The sequence below is a fragment of the Lissotriton helveticus genome, chromosome 4_1 (genome assembly GCF_964261635.1).
Source record: "Lissotriton helveticus chromosome 4_1, aLisHel1.1, whole genome shotgun sequence".
In the NCBI taxonomy this organism is placed as follows: domain Eukaryota; kingdom Metazoa; phylum Chordata; class Amphibia; order Caudata; family Salamandridae; genus Lissotriton; species Lissotriton helveticus.
In genome coordinates, this window is record NC_136063.1 from 2,011,012,236 (window position 1) to 2,011,032,503 (window position 20,268).

Sequence of the window (20,268 nt, forward strand, 5' to 3'; positions counted from 1 at the left end):
GTTGTGCGAATAGTTCCAAGGCAGCAGAACGCGCCGAAATCTAGATGACACGAAAGTGATGTCTAGTAAGTTGCCACCCAGCAAATAACGGCATGGGGCGTCGCGGGGGGTGGGTCATCAGTAGCAAACTGTTGCGCGAATAGTTCCAAGGCAGCAGAACGATGGCACCAAGGTGATGTCCAGTAAGTTGCCGCACTGGTTTTGGTATCCTACAATGCTGCTCCGAATAACTGCGTGGAGCGCCCCGGGGGAGGCGGCGTGAACGGGCCTCTCCAGGTGGAGTCTCGTCTGTTGTAGTGGGGCGCTCCTTTACCGTTTCAGTTGCCATTCTGTCCGTTTTTGGTCCACTGTGTCAAAAGCCGCAATTCAGCTGAGTTGCGCCCACTCTTGCGGTGCAGCGATAGGCGGCTGTCACAGGACTCTCAAAATGGCGGCAGGCTGTTTCCTTTTTGGGCCTGGTCCACTGAAATGGCCCTGGGACACCTTGGAAATCGGACGCTTGTCTGCTAGGTCTTGGACCTCATTCTCGAAAGCGTCCCCTCCGCCTTGAGAATTCATCAAAAGTTTTGGGGGCTCCGACTCCTGCAGGCTTCTGGTGGGGAGCGGCTGCCATGATTGCTCGCGGAATGACCACGACTGAGCTACGAGATGGTGGTGCTTTCATGCTGACGCCAGCTTCAGTCTGAAACATCCAGAAACAAGGTGGGGCTTTCATCGTTTGGGGAAAAAAAAAAGTTTTCATCCTATGAAAAGTGTTGTTTTTAGGTCATATGATCAAGCCTTCCATCATTAGGAAACCAAAAGTAAAATGAACCAATGAAAAGTTTTATAAACAAGTCACATGACCTGTTGTGCGGCATAGGGTGTAAAATTAGGAGAAAATACGTTGGCACGTGAGGCGGCGTCAGTAGCGGACCGATGTGCGAATAGGCCGAAGGCAACACAACGCGCCAAGATCCGGATGGCACCGAGGTGGTGTCCAGCAAGTTGCAGCACTGGTGTGGCCATCCTACAATGCTGAAAGTCGGCGTGGGGCGCCCCGTTGGCTTGTGAGTTTGCGTCAGTAGCGGACCGATGTGCGAATAGGCCGAAGGCAGCACAACGCGCCAAGATCCGGATGGCACCGAGGTGGTGTCATAGTTGAGAGTTCTGAGCAGCGGTTGTAACACTGTCTGAAGCTTATTTGCAGCTGCTGCAGCTTCACTACGCGTCAAGATCCGGATGGCACCGAGGTGGTGTCTAGTAAGGTGCACTGGTGTGGCCATCCTACAATGCTGAAAGTCGGCGTGGGGCGCCCCGTTGGCCTGTGAGTTTGCGTCAGTAGCGGACCGATGTGCGAATAGGCCGAAGGCAGCACAACGCGCCAAGATCCGGATGGCACCGAGGTGGTGTCTAGTAAGTTGCCGCACTGGTGTGGCTATCCAACAATGCTGAAAGTCGGCGTGGGGCGCCCCGTTGGCCTGTGAGTTTGCGTCAGTAGCGGACCGATGTGCGAATAGGCCGAAGGCAGCACAACGCGCCAAGATCCGGATGGCACCGAGGTGGTGTCTAGTAAGTTGCCGCACTGGTGTGGCCATCCAACAATGCTGAAAGTCGGCGTGGGGCGCCCCGTTGGCCTGTGAGTTTGTGTCAGTAGCGGACCGATGTGCGAATAGGCCGAAGGCAGCACAACGCGCCAAGATCTGGATGGCACCGAGGTGGTGTCTAGTAAGTTGCCGCACTGGTGTGGCCATCCTACAATGCTGAAAGTCGGCGTGGGGCGCCCCGTTTGCCTGTGAGTTTGCGTCAGTAGCGGACCGATGTGCGAATAGGCCGAAGGCAGCACAACGCGCCAAGATCCGGATGGCACCGAGGTGGTGTCTAGTAAGTTGCCGCACTGGTGTGGCCATCCTACAATGCTGAAAGTCGGCGTGGGGCGCCCCGTTGGCCTGTGAGATGGCGTCAGTAGCAGACCGATGTGCGAATGGGGCCAAAGGCAGCGCAACAATATTTTCTGATTTGAAGACACCACAAGGAGCTGAGATGCCAAGATCCGGATGGCACCGAGGTGGTGTCTAGCAAGTTGTGGCACTGGTGTGGCCATCGTACAATGGTAAAAGTCGGCGTGGGGCGCCCTGTTGGCCTGTGAGATGGTGTCAGTAGCGGACTGATGTGTGAATGGGGCCAAAGGCAGCGCAACAATATTTTCTACTATATTTTCGGAGTAGAAGACACCACAAGGCGCTGAGATGCCAAGATCCGGATGGCACCGAGGTGATGTGTAAGTTGCGGACCGATGTGCGAATGGGGCCAAAGGCAGCTCAACAATATTTTCTGAAGAGAATACACCACAAGGCGCTGAGATGCCAAGATCCGGATGGCACCGAGGTGATGTCTAAGTTGCGGACCGATGTGCGAATGGGGCCAAAGGTAGCGTAACAAGATTTTCTGTATGGAAGATACCACTAGGCGTTGAGATGCCAAGATTCGGATGGCACCGAGGTGATGTCTAGCAAGTTGTGCCACTGGTGTGGCCATCGTACAATGGTAAAAGTCGGCGTGGGGCGCCCTATTGGCCTGTGAGATGGTGTCAGTAGCGGACTGATGTGCGAATGGGGCCAAAGGCAGCGCAACAATATTTTCTGACTGACACCACAAGGCGCTGAGATGCCAAGATCCGGATGGCATCGAGGTGATGTCTAAGTTGCGGACTGATGTGCGAATGGGGCCAAAGGCAGCGTAACAATATTTTCTGTATGGAAGATACCACTAGGCGTTGAGATGCCAAGATTCGGATGGCACCGAGGTGATGTCTAGCAAGTTGGTGTGGTCATCCTACAATGCTGAAACTCGGCGTGGGTCACCCCATTAGCCTGTGAGATGGCGTCAGTAGCGGACAGATGTGCGAATAGGCCGAAGGCAGCACAACGCGCCAAGATCCGGATGTCACCGTGGTGGTTTCATAGTTGAGAGGCACTTCATCTGCAGTGGGGCGCCGAGATCCGGATGGCACCGAGGTGATGTCTAGCAAGTTGCTGTACTGGTGTGGTCATCCTACAATGCTGAAATGTAGTGGGGCGCCCCTTTACCGTTTCAGTTGCCATTCAGCTGAGTTTCGGCCGCTCTTGATGCTACAGCGACAGGCGGCTGCAAGAGGACTCTCAAAATGGCGGCCTGTTCTTTGGATTTGGGCCTGGTCCACTAAAATGGCCCTGGGACACCTTAGAACTCGGACGCTCGATTTTTTTTTCCTTTCCTGTACATGCAAAAAAAGGTAAATGCCCGGTATGTTACACGCTTCATCTGCCACGATGAACTCTCCAGAGGAACCGAAAAAAAATATAGTTGTGGTAACTATACCATGCATCGTCATATGGAGAGGTGGCATCAATTAATTATAGTGCTGCATAAAAGAGAGATTTGGAGGAGAACCCCTGACCTGCTAGTACATTCATCAAAGAAGTGGCACTGAGAGCTTCAGAGGCAAGGGAAACGGTCCCAAATATTTAGAAGAACTTTGGAAAGATTAAAATGACATGTTTAGATTGTGGTAAATTAATTTCATGTGGGCAGATGAGTGTTACTCTAATAAATACAGCATATGAACATCATCATAGTCGATGGTTGGTAGAGACATTTTGACTATATCCTGGACCTGCCCGTCCTCGGCCAAAATGGCGCCGGAATAAATGGGACTCGTAACTCCTTGTTGTGTACTGGTTGCAGAACCTTGAAATCACGAGATACGTATGCAGTTTTGAAGCACATGGCGGGCGGGGACGAGAATTGATTGAATATTTCGACATCCCTATTGATATTAAGTTCTGATGTGTTATTGATTACTGTACTGTTGAAAATTCGAATTAACGTCACCCATGGTACTTGCCCGCAAATGTATATCTAGATAATTTTATTGTAACTGGCCCTGTCGTATTTTAATTATAAAATGTACGTCCACCGATTCCGTAACTGTTAGACACCTTAGTTTTTGCAACCTAATGGCCCGCCCGTTACGTTCCTCTACAGTGTAAATGTCTATTCATCATATACGATTACAGTTTGCTCCGTGGCAGGCCCACGTGGTTATAGGCTCGTATTTGTATAATGAAATTTTCACAATAAAGGTTTTTAAAAGAAAACATGGTAGTAGTGTATACATTGGTAAAGTTTTTAATAATAGTCACTGTTTTAGAATCATTAAAAGGCAAGTGAAATAAAGCAGACCAATTACATGAAGGGTAAAAGGTATAATACGAAGGAACGCAGTAAAGATAAATGGTCAAGGGCTGTTGTGTTTTCTATTCCTGCAACATAAAGTGATCGATAAGAATCTCATATTCAGGCGTATCGGCGACTAAGACAGCAGGTCGACCCTCTTTTGCTCAACGGCTCCGTCATGGGACGAAGAAACGCTCTTTTTCTCGAAAAAAGAATATATTTTACTTGCAGGACAGTTGTAAAATTTCTGGGAAAGTACATTAGCCTGGAACATTATAACATATATTTAAGAAAAAATAATGTTCGGAAGTAATTAAAAGCGTAATTTTTAGGTGATATGACCAAGGCTTTCATCATTAGAATAAGAAAAGTAAAATGAACCAATGAAAAGTTTTATTAACAAGTCACATGACTTGTTATGCTTACGTTACGCGCTGCGCGCCCCGGATGACTTCCTAATGCGCTAACGCGGCGCGTCATATGACGCATTACGCGACAAAGCAGGTCCAGAATATAGTCAAAATGTCTCCACCAACCAGCGGTCGAAACACAACCCCTTTCAGCAGGCTAAATAGTTCTGTTAAATGACAACAGAAGGGACAGGCAACAAGAACCATCAGTCAAAGAGGGGAGGGCTAGTTCTTCTCTACCGGGTTACATTGGGGCGCTACCGGAACTGATCGAATTGGTAGTCTACAGTGTTTCTGGATGTTTCAGACCGAAGCTGGGGTTAGCATGAGAGCAGCACCATTTCGTAGCTCCGTTGTGGCCATTCCGCAACCAATCATGGCAGCCGCTCTTTATCGTTATTTTGGGCGGGGTGGGTGGCGGAGCCGAGCTGTTTTGCAGCCATCATTGTGTGGAGTTCAGTTCATCTCACTAGTTTTGTATTTGTCATGAGGGGTTGTTCCTAATGTTTCTATTTTAGCGAGGTCAAAAAGAGATCCCATTAGTGGCCTACTGATTTTGCTCGATTCCTTTTCTTTTTTTTACACGATTTTTCGTTATCTGCAAAGACTAAACAGAGTATTGCGACTCTGTGTTTGTTTGTAAATAGAGAATGAACCAAAGAGAACTAATTCTAAAACAGTAAATACTTGGATAACAATCAATCAAATGGAGAGAGAAGCAGGCACGACGGATTACAACGGGGGCAAAGGCCTGCGTTAACTACCTTTCACTATCTGCAAAGAGAGAGTACTCCTAATAGAAATGAGGGGGGGGGCACCATTCAAAGCAGATCAGTGTGCATAAACACGAAAATGTTTTCACTTACCACGTACTTGACATTCGACAGCTTATGATATTTGCTATTAAAAAACCATTGAAATTCACTGAAAAAACCATAGGTTATAGACCATATATAGTTAGGAATTAGCATTTACAAAACCTTGAAAATTCACTGAAAAAACCATAGGTTATAGACCATATATAGTTAGGAATTAGCATTTAAAAAACCTTATTTTACTCACACAAAACCATTGAAATTCCATATATAGTTAGTTGCACTAACTATATATCGCGCACCCGCAATCCACTGCTGATCATGTCACATATTACATCATTCATGACATGGTCAGTGACATCACTGATGACATCACTGATGACATCTCAAATGACATCACTGATGACATCACTGATGACATCTCATTTGACATCAATGACCACATCACTGATGATATCATTCATGTGACAATACAATGCATCTCCTCACATTTTAATATAACCTCTGTTTCACCCAGTGTTAAATACAGAGTATAATTTTTGAAACCATTGACACACCAATACTAGTTACTACATACGTACTCACGGATTCCTACGTCTACACACACATTCACTCATTCACCCATACAATCATTCATACATACAATCACTCATCTTTACAACACTATCATATGCACTCATACACCTATACAGACACTCACACTCTGCCACTCATCCATGGAGTTACTCACACACCTAGTCAGTCCTGTAAAGAATCAATCACACTTCCATTTTCTTGTCTATACAGTTAAACATAGAGCACCTTACATTTTCAAACATATAGTAACACATACTTACTTTCTTATACAATCATTGATACAAGTACACATTGATCTGCACAGAGTCACACACCTCCCAGCCAGCCACACACACACTCAGTCTCCCATACAAATACTTGGACAATCAATCAGTAACCCATATAGTTAATCATATAGCTACTGATCAACACATGCAGCAGTTTACAGAACAACAGACATAATGATGCACAAATTAAGACAGTTTAGTCACTAACCCATGCACTCAGTGAGACACATTTAATCACTCACTCATACATTCAGTCATGCACCTACTAAATCCTTTGTCCAGACACTTATACTTCCACTCATTCTTCAATATGTAAGACACATTTTAACTTTACAGAAACATACAGTCACTGGATGTTGTCATCAGTGATGTCATCAGTGATGTCATCAGTGATGTCATTTGAGATGTCATCAGTGATGTCATCAGTGATGTCACTGACCATGTCATGAATGATGTAATATGTGACATGATCAGCAGTGGATTGCGGGTGCGCGATATATAGTTAGTGCAACTAACTATATATGGAATTTCAATGGTTTTGTGTGAGTAAAATAAGGTTTTGTAAATGCTAATTCCTAACTATATATGGTCTATAACCTATGGTTTTTTCAGTGAATATATATATAACCTACTCCATTCCTAGAAAAATATTCAAAACTGTTGCAACCCAACTGCAGTGTTGTAAACCCTAAAAGAATATTCTCAGCAAGACTCCCTTTCATTGTAGTACTCATTTTACGGAATTGGAAGGGATAGTGTTCTGTCTCTTAAACGTTTTTCTGTGGTATATGTGTTTTGGTGAAATCTATGGTTTTAACATTTTTGACTAAGATCACACGGAGTGTCTGTGTAAATTAAAGAATTATATTTGCATTTTTTCTAAAATCTCAATTGTGTCTCCTCATAGTCTACTTCTCTCTGCTTATCTCATTTTCTGTCTGCACCAACCCTCTCCCACTGCCGCCACCCTCTCATGTGCATCTGCAGAGGCCTATTATGATATGGCTGCTGGTGTGTGTTAGACAGCGCTTACATGTTAAATATTTTCCTTCTCTGCCTGTAGTCTCGCACCCTCTGTGTGTACCATTTTATCTCTGTTTGTACTTTCTCTCCCTCTCTGTGCTCCAATTAGCCTCTGCATGTAACATTTCTCTCACTGTTTTCAGTATTTCTTCTCTGTTGTACCAGAGCCTTGAGACCCTCCGGGTGAGTAGCGCGCTTTACAAATTGTTTTGATTGATTGATTGATTTTATCCTCTGTGTGTACCATGTCTGTGTCTGCTTGCACTATCTGTGTTCCTGCTTGAACCATCTCACTCTTTCTCTGCGCCACCTTTTCTCTGACTGCACCATCTCTCCCTCTGCCTGTAGCCCTGCACCATCTATCCTCTGATTGTACCAGTTTACTCTCTGACTGCAGTATCTCATTTTCTGTCTGCACTATCCCCCTCTCCCACTGCCTGCACCCTCTCATGTGCATCTGCAGAGGCCTATTATGATATGGCTGCTGGTGTGTGTTAGACAGCGCATACATGTTAAATCTTTTCCTTCTCTGCCTGTAGTCTCGCACCCTCTGTGTGTACCATTTTATCTCTGTCTTCACTATCTCCCCCTCTCTGTGCTCCAATTAGCCTCTGCATGTAACATTTCTCTCACTGTTTCCAGTATTTCTTCTCTGTTGTACCATTTTATCCTCTCTGTGTACCATGTCCGTGTCTGCTTGCACTATCTGTGTTCCTGCTTGAACCATCTCACCCTTTCTCTGCACCACCTTTTCTCTGACTGCACCATCTCTCCCTCTGCCTGTAGCCCTGCACCATCTATCCTCTGATTGTAACAGTTTACTCTGTGCCTGCAGTATCTCATTTTCTGTCTGCACCAACCCTCTCCCACTGCCTGCACCCTCTGATGTGCATCTGCAGAGGCCTATTATGATATGGCTGCTGGTGTGTGTTAGACAGTGCTTACATGTTAAATCTTTTCCTTCTCTGCCTGTAGTCTCGCACCCTCTGTGTGTATCACTTTATCTCTGTTTGTACTTTCTCTCCCTCTGTGTGCTAAATCACCTAAATCATGAACTGAGTCATGGTTTAGGTGATGTAGTTGTAGAAAGTCCGATGCAGTATGTGTTTGAGGCCTAATAATTTTTAAATTGTGTTTATGCTGTGCAATTTAGATGCTGGGTGTGCTGTTGAAATGCAAAAGCAACTGTGTGTGTAGCATGTAGTAATCATTTCAGTGAATTTTCATTTGTACATTCTCAGTCCCACCTTAACTCACTACACTGCTTGAAGTTCACCTCATTGTCCTAAACCCTTAAACTCCATTCCTAGAAAAATATTCAAAACTCGTGCAACACAACTGCAGTGTTGTAAACCCTAAAAGAATATTCCCAGCAAGACTCCCTTTCATTGTAGTACTCATTTTACTGAATTTGAAGGGATGGTGTTCTGTCTCTTAAACGTTTTTCTGTGGTATATGTGTTTTGGTGAAATCTATGGTTTTAACATTTTTGACTAAGATCACACTGAGTGTCTGTGTAAATTAAAGATTTATATTTGCATTTTTTCTATAATCTCACCTGTGTCTCCTCACAGTCTACTTCTCTCTGCTTATCTCATTTTCTGTCTGCACCAACCCTCTCCCACTGCCAGCACCCTCTCATGTGCATCTGCAGAGGCCTATTTTGATATGGCTGCTGGTGTGTGTTAGACAGCGCTGACACGTTAAATCTTTTCCTTCTCTGCCTGTGGTCTCGCACCCTCTGTGTGTACCATTTATCTCTGTCTTCACTATCTCCCCCTCTCTGTGCTCCAATTAGCCTCTGCATATAACATTTCTCTCACTGTTTCCAGTATTTCTTCTCTGTTGTACCATGTTATCCTCTGTGTGTACCATGTCTGTGTCTGCTTGCACTATCTGTGTTTCTGCTTGAACCATCTCACCCTTTCTCTGAACCACCTTTTCTCTGACTGCACCATCTCTCCCTCTGCCTGTAGCCCTGCACCATCTATCCTCTGATTGTACCCGTTTACTCTCTGCCTGCAGTATCTCATTTTCTGTCTCCACCAACCCTCTCCCACTGCCTGCACCCTCTCATGTGCATCTGCAGAGGCCTATTATGATATGGCTGCTGGTGTGTGTTAGACAGCGCTTACATGTTAAATCTTTTCCTTCTCTGCCTGTAGTCTCGCACCCTCTGTGTGTACCACTTTATCTCTGTTTGTACTTTCTCTCCCTCTGTGTGCTAAATCACCTAAATCATGAACTGAGTCATGATTTAGGTGATCTAGTTGTAGAAAGTTCTATGCAGTATGTGTTTCAGGCCTCATCATTTTCAAATTGTGTTTATGCTGTGCAATTTAGATGCTGGGTGTGCTGTTGAAATGCAAAAGCAACTGTGTCTGTAGCATGTAGTAATCATTTCAGTGGATTTTCATTTGTACATTCTCAGTACCACCTTAACTCACTACACTGCTTGAAGTTCACTTCATTGTCCTAAACCCTGAAACTCCATTCCTAGAAAAATATTCAAAACTCTTGCAACACAACTGCAGTGTTGTAAACCCTAAAAGAATATTCCCAGCAAGACTCCCTTTCATTGTAGTAATCATTTTACTGAATTGGAAGGGATAGTGTTATCTGTTTAAGATCACAGTGGGAGTCAGTTTTCATTTCAGAAGAATGTAGCATAATAATTTTTGAAGTTTTTGTGTTTAAAAATATGGGATTACTTGTACTTATGAAATTGATAAAGGTAGTTTTTTATTATGTATTAGTGCAAATAATATAATTAAGTGTTTATATTTTTTTCAAGGTTCAGCAAAATTATCATATATATAAAATGGATCAGAAACAGGAGAACTTTGCAATCAAATTTGACATTTCGTATGAAGTAATAGAGGACTTAAATGGACCTTTTGGAGAGGACATTGATGAAGAAAATTGAGTTTTCTTTGATCAAAGTTTGGACAATGAGCTATTAGAAGCAGTGGAAGAAATTGAATTTCAAGATACAAATTTGGAAATTGAGGACAATGGTAATGAAATACCAGATGAAGTGATGTTGGAGGTTTTATTGGAGTATGAAATGTTTGATTAATACATTTATGATTTAGAATTAAAAATTATTCGAGTGAGTCTTTTTGTACTATTGTAATAACTTGGTTTGTAGATGTGTTTAAAAATATAAGAATACATGTTCTGATGAAGTGAGTCAGGGTTTAGGATATGTAGTACTAGAAACTGCTATGCAGTACGTTTGTCAGGCCTCTTAATTTGCAAATAGTCTCTATGGTGTGTACTGAAGATCCTGGCTGTGCTGTAGAAATACCATACTAACTCTTTCTATAACATGTAGTAATCAATTCAATGAATTTCAAGGCATATTTCTATCTTTTTTCATTTAGAATGCAAGTGAGTGTGTTTTTTTAAATATTGTGTCAGAATCACTTGCTCGGTGTATGTGTTTTAAGACATGGGAATACATGTACTCATGGAGTGAGTTAGACTTTAGGATAGCCAGTGCTTTTTACTCGTAGGCCTTGCTCGATACCATACACTGCGTACACACAACTGTATTGCTCTAAAATCAGAAATATCAATCCCACCATGACCCCCTACACTGCCTAAACACCACTGCACTGCCATAAAGTCAGAAACAGCATTCACTGCATGATTTCCTATTCTGTTCAGACACTGTTGTTGTACCTTAAACTTATGAAGTGAACCAGTGTTTACATCATATAGTTGTTCTAATTGCTATGTAGTATGTTAGTAGTGGTCTATAACATATTTTTTTTCTTCACAATAGATTGTTATTATCTACAGAAAGAAAAGCCAAAATGCCTACAAAGGATGCCAAAAGAAGAAAATATAAACAGGCTTACATATCCAAGAAAACACAATTACAAGATTTCTCTAAACAACATTGTACAGAGAAAAAAAAGAATAATTCTGGTAAGACAACAAAGGATTTTATAAGGAAATTAACTGAAAAAAAGTGTGGACAATGTGGAAAAGATAAAAAAAGTATCTGTAAGAACAAAGAAAAAACAGTTTAAAAAGAAAAATGTTGGGAAAGTGTGTGGCGATGAAATTGTCTATAGTAATAGACATAAAAATCAGTTTCTTCAAATTTGCAAGAGAATGTTTTATAACAGAGGTGTATTAAATTCATTAAAAAATTTAAAGACTTCTAAAAGGAAAATAGCTTTTTATAAGCAAAAAAAAAAAGAATAGAAAGTATTGTTGATCAGGCTTTTGAATTGAAAAATAAATTATTTATTTTAGTAATCAATAGATTTCGTACACTAGACAAGGCAATCAATCTTTTGAAAGCGAAAAGTAAGTAGAAAAGACTAATTAATAGAACTAATTTTTGCAATGTTTTTTCTGGAGAATGGAAGCATTGTTCAAGTTCTGAGCCATTTTTTAATGAAGAGACTTACTTTCAGACTAATGATTTGTTGCATGCAGTTGACACCAGTGGTCGAGCATATGAGGTGAAGGATGGTTGTCCGGTTGAAAAAGAGAAAATTGTCCCAAGAAGTGCAGAAGAAGTGTTAGCTGATGAAGTTTTAGGGAGACGTCCTAAGGCTCCAGTGTACACTTGGAATTGTAGTAGTATTTGTAGTGTACGACAGGATCCAATTGATTTTTTTGCAAATTCTTACGTAAGTATACTAAGAAAAGTCTTAAACAAATTATTAAGATGTTGCAAGAATTTGATCCTTGCAGGCTGAGAGAAAAAAAGGGTTTGCAAGGGCATTCTCTGGCTTGTCTTTCTAAAAAAGTATGCCAGAGTGTTTTTCACCATTTTAGGGTGTTAGCCGTGCATCATACTGAAGTGAGGAAATTAGTGAGAAGGTTGTATTATGCAAAAAGTCCAGCACTTAAGCTAAAACAGTTCAACAGTTCTCTTTTGCATGGATCTGTATTAGATGTAAAGAACATTTGTGAAGAAATTGAGGTTAGTTACTTTTGTGAAAAGAGGACAGTGAAGAAACTGATACAGTAATGGAAGGAAATGTGGAAGAAATTGTACAGATTTTTAGTACAGAAAATTTTGACCAAGAAATTACAAGGTTTAAGGTCATTTCAGGTGAAAGGCCCAATTTTTCTTGTATTTGTTGTAGAAGAATTCATTATAAAAATCAGACCAGGTTAGTTGATCTATATTTAAAAAGTGAAAAGGAAAATAATAATGAGTGGAAGATTTTGCAACGTATTTGTTGGTAGAGGATTCTTTTGATTTGGGTTCTGATCAACGTATTTGTAAATATTGTTATAATAAATTAAATGATAACAAATTGCCTGCTAGAGCTGTACATAATAATTTTGAGTTGGTAAATATTCCTTCTGAACTGATGTATTTAAATACCTATGAGTCTATTCTGATTCAATGTGTGCATCCATTTCAGGCTATGTACGCATGGAGCCTAAGACAGGGAAATTGCCTCCTTCAGATTTACAGTGAGGATTAAAGGGTAGAGTTGTCTATTTGCCTCTAGATTCAAAGAAAAATATTGAAACAATTGGTGTTGAAAATGTTAAAGAGGAACCTCTAGTTATTCTAGTTAATGGCAAAAATTAGTGAATGTTAGGAAAGTCAAAAAGGCAACGTGGTAAAAAACAATCAATACTACAAAAATGTATATGTAATAGAAGAGGAAACAACTGTAGAAGAGGACAGTGAAATGTCAGCTGGGCAAATTGAAAAAGTGGATGTGTCCAGAAGTGAACAAATTTATGAACATTATAGTGTTCATACTCTGCATTCCAAATAAGTAATAGGGAATGCTATCGAGTTATTCCAAATGAAAGAAGCAAAAGGAAGTCCCATTAGTGTATGGGAAGAAAGCTTGGAAGCTTGTTGTTTTCCTCAGTTATTTCCAACAAGTCAAGGTGGACGATATGATGACCGACCTGTGCAGATTCCTGCATTCCTTAATACCGAACATCAAGATTATATGCAGAAGATCCAAGGTTTCGCCAATGTATTCCATATTTGTTTCATCTTGAGAGTGACTTGTCTGGACTTTCTTATGCAGTGAACCATATACTAAAAAGTGGAGTACATCTGCAAAATGTTTCGGCAAAGGACTTTATGGATAAAGTCCAACAGAATGACACTGTTTTGGAATCTCATCTCATTAATCTTATGGCATGTCAGCGTGGTACTAACGAGTATTGGTTCCGTCGTCATGGGGAATTGAAATGTATGCTAAGAAACTTAGGAACTCCTACATGGTTCCTTACTCTAAGCTGTGCAGAGTATGCTTGGGAAGACTTACTTCAATTTCTTCGAGAGGCAAATGCAAACATAGAAAATATAGAATTCAAGACACCTGGAGAACTGTGCTCTTTGGATCCAGTTAATGTATGCAGGTATTTCAATCATAGATTTGAAGCTATGATTTCTTTTATCACAAACAAAAAAAATCCTCCTCTTGGAGAGGTTTTAGAATTCTTTTGGAGAAAGGAGTATCAAGCAAGAGGTGCTCCTCACATACATATGCTGCTATGGATCAAAGATGCCCCCAAATTTGGAACAGATTCGGATGACACAGTGATTAATTTATTGAACAGTATTCTACATGTGCTGTTCCTAAAAGTACAGAACAAAAGATTTTAAAACATCAAATATTACGGTTTCAAATCCATCGTTGTGGAAAATAGTGTCGTTGAAAATACTAATCAAAGGACAAGTTCTACTCAAAATGTCGTTTTGGATTTCCACGACCAGTAATATCAAAAGGAAGAGTGAGTAATTTTATGTGATCTTCGCGACATACTGTCACAAGAAAATCACCGAAAAATGCCTACAACTTAAGAAGAAATTAAGAGTCAAAATACATAAATGACTATAACCCAGTAATTTTGTCCATGTGGAATGCAAACATGGATATTCAATATGTTGCAGACAACTCCATTGATGTGGCTCGATATGTAACTTCTTACATTACAAAATCTGAAAAGACAGAACTAAAGGAAATGTGGGAGGAAATTTCTCATGAAAAGAGCCTAAGTAAGAAATTGTACACCTACAGTTTGAAGATGTTGTCTCATCGAGAAATCGGAGCATATGCATGTTCAGATTGCTTATCATCTGCAAGTCTATATGCCAAATCTAGAACAATCATTTGTGTGAGTTTAGGTCTTGCAAGGACACGAAACCGAGTTTTGAAATCTGTACAAGAAATTGAGTATTTAGCAGTGAAAGAACCAAACAGTACAGATATTTTGAAGACAAATATGTTCGATACATACTGTCCAAATAGAAGTAATTATCTTGAGAATGTTTGTCTCTATGAGGTACTGCTGCAAAGCTACACTTTTAAGAGGAATATTACAGAAGATATCAATAAAGGTGTATATGCTGTGATTGGATCTGAAGGATGTCTGGTGAAACAAAGAAAAGGACATTTGATTAATCATCGAAAACTGAGTTGCGAAACTCCTGACAAAAGGGAATTTTACTATTTAGCTCTTTTGCAACTCTTTAAACCATGGCGTACAGAAGAGGAACTACTTGGAGATTTTCTCAGTTATGAAGATTCATTCAACGCAACCAAACATTCTATAGAATGTCCTGTTTTTACTAATTATCTGAAAATGTTGAATGAGGAAATACAGCAAGAAGCTACAATTGCAGCAGAGATTGCAAGAGACAGTTCTCAAGATAGTCAAAGTTCTGCTTCGTTGAGTCAGGATCCACTAGGAGGACCATTTATCCAAAATGAAGCAGCCACTGCCATGGATGAGGTGGAAAGAGCAATGGAAAAAGCTCAGGAGGATGTAATAAACTTAGAAGAACTGGAAAAACAGCTAAATGTTGAGCAAAAACAAATATACGATAAAGCGACAGAGCAGATTGAGCATGGTTTATGTCATAACAAAAAAGAGTGTTCATGTACGTCAATTAAACCTGTCCGACTGTACATGAGTGGAGAAGCAGTAACTGGAAAAAGTTTTCTTATTAAAGCAATTGCAACTTATCTACAGAAAAGAACAGAGTCGTCACTCTCTTGTGTTGTTACCGCCACAACTGGGTTGGCAGCACATACCATTAAAGGGATTACTTTATATCGTTTATTGATGCTGCCAGTAGAGCACGAAAATAAATTAGAATACCACAAGCTATCTGGAGAAGCTTGTTGTGAAGTTTCCAGAGTCCTGAAAAAAATGAAACTTCTCATTATTGATGAGGTAAGCATGGTATCAAATGTAATGCTTGCCTTTGTACATTAAAAATGCAACAAATTCTTAAAACAGAGTATGATGTGTTATTTGGAGGCAAACACGTCATCGTTTTTGGAGATCTACTACAGATAACTCCTGTGAAAGGACAACCAGTGTTTAAAACCGTTACACATGAAGACACCAGAAAGTGCCTGGGAAGCATTGGAAATGTTAATATTTGGTCATATTTCAAATATTCAGAACTCATTTAAAATATGCAACAAGCAAAGGATGGTGATTATTAAAGTATTCTCCAAGATATTAGAATTGGAAAAGTGAGTGAACATGGCAAAGAAGCTTTACAGGCACGAATGCTTTCAAATTTGTTTCCAAATGAAAATGTTGGTGCAGAGAATATATATAGAAAAATTGCTGAAAATAAATCAGTGATATGCTTGATGCCAACTCTGCAAGAATGTTCAATCTTCAATGAAAAAATTTTAAAGTTAGAAAATCAAGAAATTATAAAACTAGAAGCTATTGATAGAATAGAGCATGAAAGAGCTACTATTATTTTGTCAGAAAAGTTGAAGTCAAAATTGGATTCTTTAGACAAATCAATATCTAAAACGGCTGGTTTAGAGAAGAATCTATATGCATGTTTAAATAGTCGGATAATTTTACGACGTAATTTACATGTGGAAAGAGGTTTAGTAAATGGAGCAATGGGTCATGTTGTTGATTTTGTGAATTACCCAAATAGAGATGACATTAAATTTTTGAAAATCAAATTTTATGAAATTGAAGAAGTACAACAATTGAGTCGTTGTTCGACTCGATTTGTGCTTGTAAAAGATTTATATGTCCGCCGAAAACAGTTTCCTGTTTGTTTGGCATATGCGGTGACTATTCATAAATCTCATGGTTTAAGTGTAGATAGTGCTTTGGTGAATATTGGAAGTACTGTGTTCAAGGAGGGTATGGCATATGTTGCTTTATCTCGAGTCAGAACTTTATCTGGATTATACTTGATTGATTTTGATGAGACAAAGATTAGTGCAGATCTAAATTGTGTGAAAGAGTATAATAGGTTAAGAAGAGAATATGCTTCAAATTTACCTCAATATCCTTTTATTTGAAAAGCTTGTGGTAGGTCGAAAAAGAAGATATGAGAAGAATTGTTGCGAGGTTGTTGAAAAAAGAAAAAAACTAGATGAACCAGTAATTGTAAGCAAAAAGAAAAAGGATAGTATTGAAGAGGTTGTTGGATTTCAGTTTGAAAACAGTTCTGGTGTCAACTGCTATGCTAATGTAGTGGTTAATGTTTTTTTTCTTCAAACTTTACAACAACAGATTGTTAAAAATCGGGATCAAAGCTTTTGTTGTTTGTTGAATTCTGTCTTTGAGAAATGTAGCAGTGATAAAACAAAAATAGAAAGTGTTTCTGATATTCAAAATGTTTTAGACATATGTTCTTGTGTAAATCAATTTTCACAGAATATTCAGCAAGATTGTCAGGAATTTCTACTGTATATGCTTGTTGTATTGCAAGATGAAGGTATAGATGTTGAAAATCTTTTTGGCCTTTCTTATAAATGGCAACATGACTGTGACAATTGTTCATTTTCAAGTAGTACTAAAATAGACACTGAAAGATTTATATATTTAACGTTACCAGACTGCAAATCAGTGTCTTTTAATAATCTAGTTAGAGAAGCAAATCAAAACATGGTTTGTACCCAATGTAACTCTCAAATGTTATCAACATTATTTATACAACGATATGGACAGTATATAATTTTAATGCTCCAACGATCCAGACCTGATGGAACAAAATTGACAACTTTAATTAAAAATGTTGTGGCTTCTCAATTATCAATTTCAGGAAGAACTTTTATAACTGTAGCAATTATTTTCCATGATGGTTCTTCTACAAACACAGCTTACTTAAAATGTGCAAAAGACTGGACATATTGTAATGATACTCAATTGACTTTTAAACAACGTTTGCCTTTTGACTTACCAAATTCTTATCTAGTGTTTTTACAACCCAAATTTTAGGGACAACAATTGGCCTAGGAAGATTAGTGCTGTAAAAAAAGGTTAATCTGCTGTTGAGAATTACTTTGTAAGTGAGGGTGATCAAGATTTAAAAAAACTTGTAGTTGTTATAGAGGTAGTGTAAGTGTATCACATAGTGAGTGATATGAGTATTACAGGAAGTGTTGATCATGAGTGAGGCAGAGGTGTTGTAGATTTGTTGTAGTTGTTGGAGATGTTGGTGACATGTAGAGGTTTCTTTTAATGGTATACAGCTCCTTGGTAAGATAAAGGAGGAGCAGAGTGTGATCGGCATACCAAATGATGTTGAGGTTTTGATAGCATGCTATTTGTTTAAGGTTCTATGTTCATGATAAATAGCATCGGGTGGAGGTATAACCATTGTTAGATAGTCTAAAAGATGTGGGTGCTTTTGTTTCAGAAGGTCGGAAATGGACGCTTAAGAGTACTATTAAGTAACTTCCAAACTAAGGATTTCACAGATACTATTTGGCCATGAGGAATAGTATCTCAAACAAAAAATGACTATTTCGGGTAAATGTTATTAGCATTTGTTGGACATTTATTTAGAGTGTATAAGAAAGAAGTAGTAATGTTTTGTTACTTTGTGATTGTTGTTGACATTCTTACTTACGTATGAAATTACTGTTCGAAAAAGACATTTAAGATATGTTTTTTTCTAATTGTTACATTCTTAATGAAAAAGTTGAATGGGTTTATTAAACACAATCTTTTTTATTCTGGGTTTTTTTGCCCGCTGTCATATGATGAGTTGTATTGAACTCACTGTTTTTAGTGAAATTCAATATAGTCTGAGAACAGCAAAATAAAATATATAACATATTGTACAAATTATTTTGTATTGTAAAATATATATTATAACTCAATTGTTTCTTCTCTTCCACAGATATTATATTTATAAGGTAAGTACGACAAACAAAACAATTTTCATAACGTTCTTACTTCTCTTTCTCTCTATCCTTTCTTCACTGTCTCTCTTACTTCTTTACCTTTCCTCATCTTACTCCTCTTCCCTCATTCTACTTACTCCCCTTCATTCACCTTTACACTCCTTCTCTCACCATCAGTACTCTTCCTTCACCCTCACTCATCTTGTCCAACTCCCTCTTTCCCCTGTCTGTCCCTCACTTGTCTTTTCTATCTTCCTCCATTACTACCCTTGTCTTGCTATATTGATCAGTCTCTTCTCACTGCCCCCTTACTCTATTTCCTTCACATCATCCCTCAGTGACCTTCACTCACTTCACTTATTTCACTTCAACACTCCCTTCGCTCACTCCCCTTTCTTCCATCCGTCTCTAAGTCTGTTCCTCTGTGTCAGTCACTATAACTGATTTACTCCCTCACAGTCCGTCACTCTCCCTCTGTTTCTCTCTTTTACTGTCTCCCTCTCTCTCCACCAGTCTTCCTTTTCTTTTCTCTCTCTTTCCATAAATCCTTCTCTCTCACTTTCTTATTGTTCCTTTCTCTTAATATGCTTCTTTTTCCATCACTCCCCTTCCCTCACCTTTATATCCCTTCCCTCACTGTCACAGCCCTTCATTCAATCTGAGTCCTCTTCCTCCACTTCATGTTCACTTCTCTCTGCATCACTCTTATTCTATTTCTCCTGCACCCATTCCCTTACTCTCCCTCATACTCTTTCGCTCACTCCACCCGTCGATCCCCTTTCCTTATTCCCCGTATCTCAATCCCTTTTGGTAACTCTCATTCCTTTAGTCTCTCACTCCTTTCACTCCATTTCTCTCTTACTCTCTCCCTCTGTCTCACTCATTCTAACCACTTTATTTTCTGTCAGTCACTCGCTCTCTCTCATTTTATCTCTCACTCTCTCCCTCTGTGTTTCTCCCTCACTCTTTCTTTCTTTCCCTTTCTGTTTGTTCACTTCTACTTACTTTTGTATTATGAAGTATATATTATAACTTAAGTTTTTCTTATCTTTTACAGATACTATATCTATATACAAATATTCAATTAAGTTGCCATTATTTATAAGCTAAGTATGACAAACAGAAAATACTTTTACTTCATTCTATTACTTCTCTTTCTCTCTTTCCCATTCTTTAATCTCTCTCTTACTCCCCTTCTTCCACTCATCTTAGTCTCCTTTTCTCATTCTCATAACTGCCCTTCATTCACTTTTACAGTCTTTCTGTCACTATCAGTACTCTCTCTTCACCCTCACTCACCTTGTCCAACTCCCTCTTTCCCCTGTCTGTCTCTCACTTCTCTTTCTTATATTCCTCCATCACTACTCTTGTGTTGCTGTATTGCTTAGTCTCTTCTCACTCACCCCTTACTCTCTTTCCATAACATCATCCCTCAATCACCTTCACTTACTCCACTTCTCTCACTCCCTCACTCTCTTTCGCTCAGTTCCCTTCCTTTATTACCTCCCTCAGTCTCTTTTCCTCCATCTGTGTCTAAAAAACTTTCTCTGTCTCAGTCACTATAACGGATTTATTACTTCACACTCCCTCCCTCTCCTTCTGTTTGTCTCTTTCACTGTCTCCCTCTCTCTTCACTACTCTTCCTTTTATTTTCTCTCTTTCTGTAAAGATGCTTCTTTTTCAATCAGTCCCTTTCCCTCAATCTTATATCCCTTCCCTCACTGCCACTGCCCTTAATTTAATCTGAGTCCTCTTCCCCCACTTCATGTTCTCCTCACTGTGCATCAGTCCTATTCCCTTTCTTTTGCTTCTATTCCCTCACTCATCCTCACTCTCTTTCACATACTCC